The sequence below is a fragment of the Macaca nemestrina genome, chromosome 7 (genome assembly GCF_043159975.1).
Source record: "Macaca nemestrina isolate mMacNem1 chromosome 7, mMacNem.hap1, whole genome shotgun sequence".
In the NCBI taxonomy this organism is placed as follows: Eukaryota; Metazoa; Chordata; class Mammalia; order Primates; family Cercopithecidae; genus Macaca; species Macaca nemestrina.
This window is the reverse complement of record NC_092131.1, coordinates 11,208,852-11,218,358: the sequence shown is the minus strand read 5'-3', so window position 1 is coordinate 11,218,358 and position 9,507 is coordinate 11,208,852. Positions and strand designations below refer to the sequence as shown.

General features: G+C 51.0%; 1 long non-coding RNA gene across 1 annotated transcript; it reads right to left on the bottom strand.

The window, feature by feature from the left end:
- Window positions 1–5,098, bottom strand: LOC139364186 (uncharacterized). The gene is made up of 4 exons (XR_011625570.1): window positions 4,795–5,098; window positions 3,724–3,893; window positions 695–794; window positions 1–83 (listed from the first exon to the last, which is right to left on the bottom strand). It is a non-coding gene; the product is annotated as an uncharacterized lncRNA (long non-coding RNA).
- Window positions 5,099–9,507: the final 4,409 nt, after the last annotated feature.

The following is a 9,507-nucleotide window of genomic DNA, read 5'->3' as shown; positions in this document are numbered from 1 at the left end:
CCCACCGCCAACTTCTGGCCCAGGCACTGCTCCTCATTCTGTTTCTGGCATGCTGTTGACTGCCTTCCAGTCTCTACCACCCACTGGAAAGAAATCAAGGCAGGGATTCCTTTCAGTGCCCCCAAAATGTGGAGGCAAAGAGAGACATTTGCACTGACCATTATTTGACCTAAGGGCCCTATCCCAAGGTGTTTGGCAACTTGTAGCCCAAGTGCAAGACTGGAGAAGACAACCCAACAGGCATCTGGGGAGGTGCCTGTTCTCCTGACGCTGCCTGTCTGGTGGTTCTAATGACAGCCTTCAAGAAGTATGAAGGGGAGGGTACAGCAGTGAACAACAAACCTCTCAGGAGGGGAATTTCAAGAGGGGTGCACCTGGGTGGGAAGAGGAGAAATGAGGACAAAGCTTTGGAAACTTTGCTAGGAAGATGTAATGGGAATGCAGCCCGAGGTGAGGCTCACACACCTGGCCCCTGCGTCGTCAAGAAACACCACATGGCAGGGGAGGGTGCTTCTTCCCCACCCCTGGACAACTGTGCCTAGCATCTTGGTTTCTGAACTTAAACCACTTGAGTCCACTTGCAGCAGCACTTGGGGCCCCAGCCTGTCCCTCTCACTGAGAATCTGGGATTCTGGGCACCCGGGGGCATGGGCAGTCCTCTGGGGGTTGGAGTGCTTTCCCATGGCATCCTGACCTGGCATGTCCAGTGATGCACTTCTCCATGGGCTGCCCTCTTCTTCCTGGCTATGCTTTGGGTTAGGCGCCAGAGGGAGCGGGCATCTCTTCCCTGGAACCTGGAGCAGCAGGTAGGAAGGGAAGATGTGAGCCGTGTACAGCAAGCTTGTTTATTCATTCAGCAACACCTCCTGAGCCCTAAGTGCCTGGCATGAGTTCTGGGTGTGTCAACGAGTTAGCCGAAGCCTGTCCGCTCTCCCACTTGCCACGACATGCTCTTCTGTGTGCGTGGAAGTTCTTGCCCCTGCACCTCACTGCTCACCCCCTGTTGTACTCATCATCCCATGGGATATACCTTAGGTATCATCATCTCTGAGAAGTCTTCCGATCCCTCAGGCTGGGTTAGATCTCCACTCCCAAAGCACCCTGTAGCTAAATCTCTCAGCACTTACCATATTGCAGTATTGCCCTAGGTAGGACCAGCTCTTGCACAGCTGAGGCCGTGTCTTTTTTTTTTTTTTTTTTTTTTTTTGAGACGGAGTCTCGCTCTGTCGCCCAGGCTGGAGTGCAGTGGCACGATATCGGCTCACTGCAAGCTCCACCTCCCGGGTTCACGCCATTCTCCCGCCTCAGCCTCCGAGTAGCTGGGACTACAGGCGCCCGCCACCACGCCCGGCTAGTTTTTTGTATTTTTAGTAGAGACGGAGTTTCATCATGTTAGCCAGGATGGTCTCGATCTCCTGACCTCGTGATCCACCCACCTCGGCCTCCCAAAGTGCTGGGATTACAGGCTTGAGCCACCGCGCCCGGCCGAGGCCGTGTCTTGATGCATGCCTGTAGCCACAGTGCATGATGTGTAACTGCTTGTCAGTGTCTGTGGAAAGCTCAGTGAATGAGGGACTTGACCAAGTTCTTCCTGAGGAGCTCCCCGTGTACCAGCGGAATATGAGCTCGTGTGTATTAAGACTTCACATGGTCTAAAGATTGTGCTAAATGCCTTACATGGACTGTCTCATTGAATCCCCCCAACAATCCTTTGAAACACATATTACAGTTCCCATTTTCCAGATGATGAAACTGAGGCACCGAGAAATACTTGTCCAAGGACCCATGGTGCCAATCGCAATGATGGGAATGTTTAAGGGTGATGGGACAGAGAAGAGAGGCACCTGACTGTGTACTATGCACACCTCTCATCTAGTACCCAAAACAGCCCTGCAGGACTGGTTTTGTTACCTGGAACCTGAGAATTCAGAGAGAGTCAGTGGCCACCAGCTGGGAAGCAGTGGAGCCAAGATTCAAACCCTCTGACTGTTCTTAGGCAGACAGACCCTAAAGAGAGGACTCTCGGGTATCGTAGCTTGAACACTAAGCTCGAGGCAGGAGCTGTGTCTGCCTGTGCTCTCTCCCACTTTGCAGGAAAGGGGCTCTGACATGAGAATTCTTTTTTATTTTTGAGACAGGGTCTTGCTCTGGCACCCAGGCTGGAGTGTAGTGGCACAATGACGGCTCACTGCAGCCTTGCCCTCCCGGGCTCAAGTGATCCTCCTGCCTCAGCCTCCAGAGTAGCTGGCACCACGGTGCATGGCACCACAGGCCCAGCTAATTTTAAGTTTTTTCTTTTGTAGAGACAGGGTCTCTCTTTGTTACCCAAGCTGGTCTCAAACTCCTGGGACCAAGTGATCCTTCTGCCTCTGCCTCCCAGTGTTGGGGTTATAGGCATGAACCACCACACGTGGCCTGACATGTCAATCCTTACCGTCATTTGCTGAATAAACCGTCATAGGGAGCCCAGCTAATGGGGATGCATTAGTAACTGGACAGTCCTCTCAGATCTCAGGGGCCACTGTCAAAGCCTTTTCTTGGATTAAGACTCATGGCTGGTTACCCTAAGTCTTCCAGTCCACCACCTCTCTGGCTATGGCAGGTTTTGCAGAATAAAGTGACTGAGGCTAAACAAGTTTGTGAGTGTGGCCAAAGCCAGTGTAGCATAGGACTGGACCAGTGCTGGTGAAGGAAATTAACCTGTAACTTACGGGATTTCAAGAAACCAGTCTTGGTCTGTAATTCGTTTTTATAAAAATGAATACGCGATAACTGCCCTAATTCTCATTTCTTTAAACGGATGCCAAGAGCATTCAAGGGAGAGCAATGCCAAATTTACATTCAGCTTTAACAGTTTGTCCTTCCGAGGAGCACAGGCTGACTTTAGAGTAATTTCTGTGATCATCACAAATGGAGTTGGCATTAAAAAGGGTGAAGGCAGGAAGGAGGACAGACACTCCGTGCTACACACGAAAGCTTGTTTATCTGGAAGCCTGGCTTGCAGTTCCTGCATCCCTCTGGAACCCAGCCCTGCATCTGAACTGAGCAGTAAGTAGAAAAGGCTTGTAGGCTCTGGGAAGAAATGTCACACAGCCCATGCACCAAGGTCACGCCCTGTCCTCTAGGTGCACAGCAAAGGTCTTCACGGCTGTCTCCTGTGTCATTTGTGGTTAACACTTGACTTATGTGCCTCTTTTCACAGCTCACAGCAGATTATCCTGGAGGCCTGTAACTTCAGCTAGCTTCAGGTATACCAGGTATGACACTAAATGTCATCACATACCTGATCCTTTTTACTCCTCACAGAAAACAGGCCTCATAAACCGTATTTCACAGATGAGGAAACAAGTTCGCTTAAGAGGTGTCTAGCTTATAGGTTGTATGTCTAGTATAGACAAGTGCTGTGTTGATGATTTGCTAATTGTTGTGAGGGGATGGGCACAGGAGAGCTTTTTGGCCTCAGTTGACTTTTTAAGAGATGCACACTTAGAACCGCTGGAGCTGTGTCCAGCTAGAGAAACTGTATCCATCTCTACAGACTGGTGAGGTTTTGCCCATTTCTCCCAGAAAACCCAAAGGGAGGGGGTTTGGAGAGGGGAGCCAGGACTGGGGCTCAGAGCGGAGCCGAAAGGAAAGCGCAGGGTGGGGTGTGACTCTGAGCTCCTCCACCCGCCCGGGGACCTCTGAGATAACACCAACTGCACCCAGTTCCCCAGCCCACACCTGGCGGGTGGCACGTTCACTTCATGACCTCCTTGAACACACGGTGCCCCATTCTTTGAGTTCTTATTACATGTCGAAGGCAAGGACCATGGCCTCTCTTTTTCTCCACACGGTGCTCATATGGTCTTGATAGGACTGACCTTCTAAGGAGCTCCTTGATCTTTCTTTACCTATATAAACAAAAATTAAATTTAAACACAGCTGTATTCGCATATGAACAAAAAACTACCATTAGGTGTTTGTCTCTCAGCAAATTATTTCTCCTCTCTAGGTCTCAGTTTTTTCATCAATTAAATGAGACCATTAGGCGGAGGAGGAACTTCTGGCTCCAAAACCCTTTGGGTTCTAAGTCTCCTCTTTGAGAATGTTCCCCACCCCCCAAAACTGATGTGACATAATTTGGTCTCTCCTCCCATTCCAGTGGCCTCTTTCCTGCCTGGTCTTTGCCTACCAGCCACGCCCCCTCTGGCATGCCCCACCCACCTTTCTTTGTTTGCTGCTCTGGAAGAGAAGGATCCTGGCTTCTCAGAGCCCTGATGAATACAGATACTGCCTCGTTTGCATATTGACACTGGTGCCAGTCTGAGCCCAGCTGTGTGCAACGTAAGGTGAAATATAGATTCCCCCAACCTGGTCACGGCGTCTCCACGCGGCTAATGGAAAAGCCTACAGAGTGGGCCCATGTTGCATATGCATAAGCTTTCCTTTGGCTGTGGATGGGCATTGGGTGCTCTTACTCCCATTTCAACTGTGTCTCTGTGCTTCTTTGGGTTTCCTTCAAGATTAACAGGCCATCTGGGCTAAACAGCTATTTGAAGTGACTTGGCCAGGCCCTGGGCTGGCCTCTTGGGAACTCTGGGACTTGAGTGTTGAACCCGACCCCCACCCTCCTGCCCATCCACTCAGCATGGCGGCGGCAGCTTTTATGTATCAGCAGCGACCTAGAACTAGGCCGAGCATCCCCTTCACCTCCTGCAGGATAAAGGTCAGGCTCCTTACATGGTGTCGGAGGTCCTGCTTCCCCTGCCCCTGGGCTCTCTGTTACACCCATCATCCCGTGTCCAGACTTACCGCAGCTCCTGAGCAGGCCTGGTGTTCTCCTGCCTGCTAAGCCTTCACACCTGCTGTTTCTTCTGCCCTTTGGGCATTCCTGGGGGTGGGAGGTGCAGAGAGAAGGATCCAGGGCTCCCCTCTGTGTTCCTGCAGCCCAGTGTGTCTGCCTCTGGCACACACCTGCACTTGGAACTCACATCTGTCCCTGCTGGACCCTGGGTCCTCCCTGGGACTCTGGCCTAGCACCTGCACACAGTGGATGCCACCAAGCGAGGAACGCTTAGGGCCAATGTGCTTTTAACCCCTTTACTGAGAACTTGAGTTCTAAGCACTTGCTGAGTCTTGCTACATACAGATGTGGCATGTTTAATGGAAATGGCTAAATAGAGGTTTTGCTGGTGAAGGTTTTTGTTGCTATTGCTGCTTCTGCCACTGAAGGTTTTCTCAGGAGGAACCCCCTCAAACCACCCCCTCACCCTGGGAAATAGGAAGGTAGGCTGCCTGTCTGTGTGGCCAGCTCAGTCACTGGGGAGCCGTGAGCACAATGGCCGGACGCCACAGAAGCCTCCCCACCTTCTCTTCCCTGCCCTCTGTCTGCCCCTGCCAGGTCTTCCAGGCACCCACTCTCTCCTTCCACTCCTCGATCAGGGTAGCTGGAAGAGCAGAGGGGCTAAATTGAGTTTATATAGCCTTCCCTGTATATATTTAGAGATAAGAAGTTCATTTAGGGATCAGGGGCTGCTTCTTGTCTATGCATCATTAAGCACACCACATCTGCTACTGAGCTAGCAATCAGCAGAATATTGAGAAAAGTTATAAAGAAATCTTTGCATCGGTTCATTTTCATTCCCAACTCCCTGTGTCCTGGCTCTCAGATTTCTGTGAGCGAGTGCAGGGGAGGAAATGGAGCCGCGGCTGTTGGGGCCATGCTTTGGGAGCTGGGGCTGGACTCAGATAATTCATATTGGACCTACTGTCTTTTCTCAGCGTGCATGCCTGTGTGCAAGCACGTGAGTGTGTTTGGGGGAGGGTGGGTGGTGGTGTTGAGGAGATGGTCTACGGAAAGATGTGCATGCATTGTCCCATGGTGACCACGCCAGGAAGGGCATGTCGCCTGATCAAGTCCTGAGCATGTCGCCATGGCAGTCCTGAGCACTGTCCTGCAGGTAGGCAGAGGTGGGAGACCAGACTTAGGTACTATCCCCCTAGATGACCTTGACTAAGCCACCTACCCTCTGTGGTCCTCAGTCTTCCGGGCTGTAAAGCGAGGGCACTGGGTCAGGTGGTCACGCCTTGCTGAGAGGAGCAGGGGGAAGGTGAGAAAGTGCTGCACAGAGCTGGCTCTCAGTAAAACCTGTTTAGATGCTGCTCCTGTGGCAACTGGTGTTCTCTGGTTCCTGCTGCCTCCCCACCCAGCAAGTTCCCATGGCCTTGGCTTTCTTAGGTTGGTGGCTGAGTGGGGAGAGCAACAGGCACAGGTGTTGGGTTCTGGAGTCTCAGGGCTAGAAACTGTTGCCTTGTGGCCTCCTCCCAGAACAGCAGGTGGATCTGCCCTCTGTCTGGCTCCTACACCACACCCAGAGAACTCAGTCTCCTCAGCCCTCTCCCTGGGGACCCCTGGCAAGGGCAGTGGTGGCCGAGTGGCCCAAGGTCCCTCAGCCCCCTCCCAGGGCAGTTGTCCCGCAGAGTGACATGTGGCAGGTTAAACTGCAGGTGTCACTGTTAGCCCTGAAATGGGGGCTTGGTTGGGCCAGCCCCTGGGCAGCCGCAAAGGAATCTCCCTGGCTAGCAGCTTGCCCGGCTGAGGGAGCCCTGGAACGGGCACAGCACTCCCTCGTCTTACACTGTGCCTCCCTGGCTGTGTGGACATTGCCCACCCGTAGCTAAAGTAAAGACGATACTAACTGACCATAGCCTGGCCCCCAAGAAAGCACCGTTTTCACAAGGCACGCAAATGGCTCTCTGAACACCTGTAATTAGAAGGAATGCTCAAAACCCGGACATTTGTGGGATCAGCATTTAACCTTGGCCAACCCCTCAGGAAGGAGGGGTGCAGGGAGTCTGAGTGTGGCCACGTCCATGCAGTCAGTGTGGCCGGCCTGGGGGGCCTGTGAGGACTGAGGGAGGGCGGGGACCCCTGGGTAGAGGAGGCCAAGAGCTTTGTGCTTTATTGAGGAAGCTGCAGAGGAGGAGAGACCCAAATAAACATGGGGTGTTGATGCTCTGTTCCTTGTACCTCAAATGGTGGCACCCTTGCCCTCTAGACATTAATAATGACTTCGAGGTTCAGGAGTCACAGACAAAAAAGGCCCCCTTTTCAAAGTGTTTATAAAAAGGACTGGTGGGGTGCTATTTTTGCAGGAAATTTAACTGCATAAACCACAACCACTGACCAGGAAATGCCTGCCACCACCAAATTGCCGCCGGGAACTCAGGGCACAGTGTCCCAGCCCCGGGCCAGGCAGGTTCCTACAGCTGCCGAGTAGATTATACCCTGGCTTCGCTTTAGCAGGCTTGTTGAGCCTCAACATAGTCTCCCCATGTTGTTTTACTCCCCTTTTAAAAAATTCTGCATTTCATTCTGGACCAAGAAAGCTCTTGGACTTGAGAGAAAACTAGTATCTGCTTGAAGCAGGTTTGGACGGTTCTCCATCTCTCTGGGAGCTGCAGTGCCTGCCCCAGGCCCAGTGGCTGCAGGAGAGGGGGCTGCTGGGCTTTCTGGGCTTCCGTATCTTAATTTCCATTTAAAGAGAACGTAGAAAGAAGTGTGTGTGTGTGTGTGTGTGTGTGTGGGGAGAGAGGGCATAGAATACTTCCAGGCCTTAAAAAGAAGAAGGAAAAAAAATAAATTTTTGAATAAGAATGGTCCATGTACTATGACCACAGGGCAAATGCAAATGTCTGTTTTCAAACACAGACTCGTGAATTCTTATTAGGAGTTCGTGACTGCGCCTCCAAGCAGGACATTACATATTCATAAGTGTGAGCAACCCGGCTGCCCACTTCAGGTGTGGCCTTCCCAACACCCGTGTCCCTTTCATCTTGGGGGAAGAAGGAGAAGAAGAAGAAAACCATGACCAGCCACATTTGGTCTGTTTTCTTCAGTTGCTAAAGTGTTAAGGGAATAGGAGATAAAAAGATGCATGCAGAAAAAGAAGCAGCCGCAGCGATACTCCACAAAGATCTTTTTAGTGTCAACTTAAATGTACACAAATAGCGGATGATGATCTCTTTTATTGGACTAACATTTATCCAGTAATATCCACACACTTTTAAAACCATTGAGGCCTCCTCTTCAGGTGTTCATTTGAATAGAAATAGCTGAATGAGTGTTTTTATAATTGATCCCCTGAGAACTGAATGTCGAGTGCTGCATAACCAACATTTTCCCATTGCTGGGTTTTCTTTTCCCCCCAAATTGCCACTCTGCAAAATTAGGATTTTGTACAGTTTTGATAAGAGAATTAACCTCCCACGTGCCAAACTCCCTGAGTATGAGGGACTCCCAAGGAATCGGCCTGTGCGAGGTCGGCTTTGACACCAGATCTTTTACGGGGGCTTTGCTGCTGCTCGGTCTGAGTGAGAGAACCGCAGAGATCTGGCGGGAGGTAGACTTGATAGAGGCAGAGGGAGAGGAGGAGGCTGTTGCACACCCTGAAAGGTTCCTGCACCCCAGAATCTTGTGCTTCTGACTTTTCCTTCTGCACTTGCCAGAAACACCCAGACGCTCACTCTGGCCCAATGTGGCATCTGTGGGTGCTGGAGCCCTGGATCTTGATGGAAACATGAAAGATTTTCCTGTCCTCTCCCTCGAAGTGTCTCCCCCAGGGTTGCCAAATGTGTCCTCGGGGTCTTCACCCTAGTTCTCAGGTTACAATCATAATATATGCTTATTGTAAAAAACTTGAAAAATAAGCAGAAGTATAAAGCTGGCAATAAATATTACCCCAAATTCCACCACCCAAACACTGTGGTGTTTCCTTCCAGTCTTATTTTATGTGTGTGCATATTAAAAAATATACATATGATCATACTGCATACACAGAGTTTAGTAACCTGTGTTTTTTTCTTTCATTTAATAGTAACATACAAAGCATCTCCAGTGTCTTTAAGCATCATCTGTCAGCATCAATTTAGCGGCTGCGCACACAGCTATCAAATGGCTGTAGTTGAATGAACTTAATTACCCTCTATTGATGGACAGTCGGGTGGGGAGCTTTCTTTTTTGACTGTGTAGAAAGGAAACGTCAGTCTCTGGCCATTTTGTGGGAGGCTTATTTAAACCAGGGTAAGAAAGTTATTTAGGAAACAGTTTTCCCTTCATGACCTAGAAGTGAAGGAAAAAGCAGTTTTTTTGCAGCAGAAACTGACCGATGTGTCTTCAGTAAGACAAGCCACAGGGCTGGCTCAGGGCCAGTGGGAAGCTGGAGCAGCCGGTCCGGTTCCCCTGTCACTCGTAGTTCACGCTGATCCCAGCTCTGACTCCCGGTGTCAAGGAGGCTGCTTTCAGCTCCGGACAACAGAAACGCTGCTTAACCCGCTGCAAAAGCGAGTACGGGGACTGCATTACCTGATGGGCTTTCCCGAGGTGACGCCACCACCACGAGAGGCCCTGGCTCCTTGGCTCCCTGGCCACCTTCAGCTGCTCCGCGTGGCTGCAGCCTGGCTGTCCGCTCCAGTCCTGCATGCCACCCAGACTCAAAGCAGTCCAAAGGTGGAAACTGGACTCTT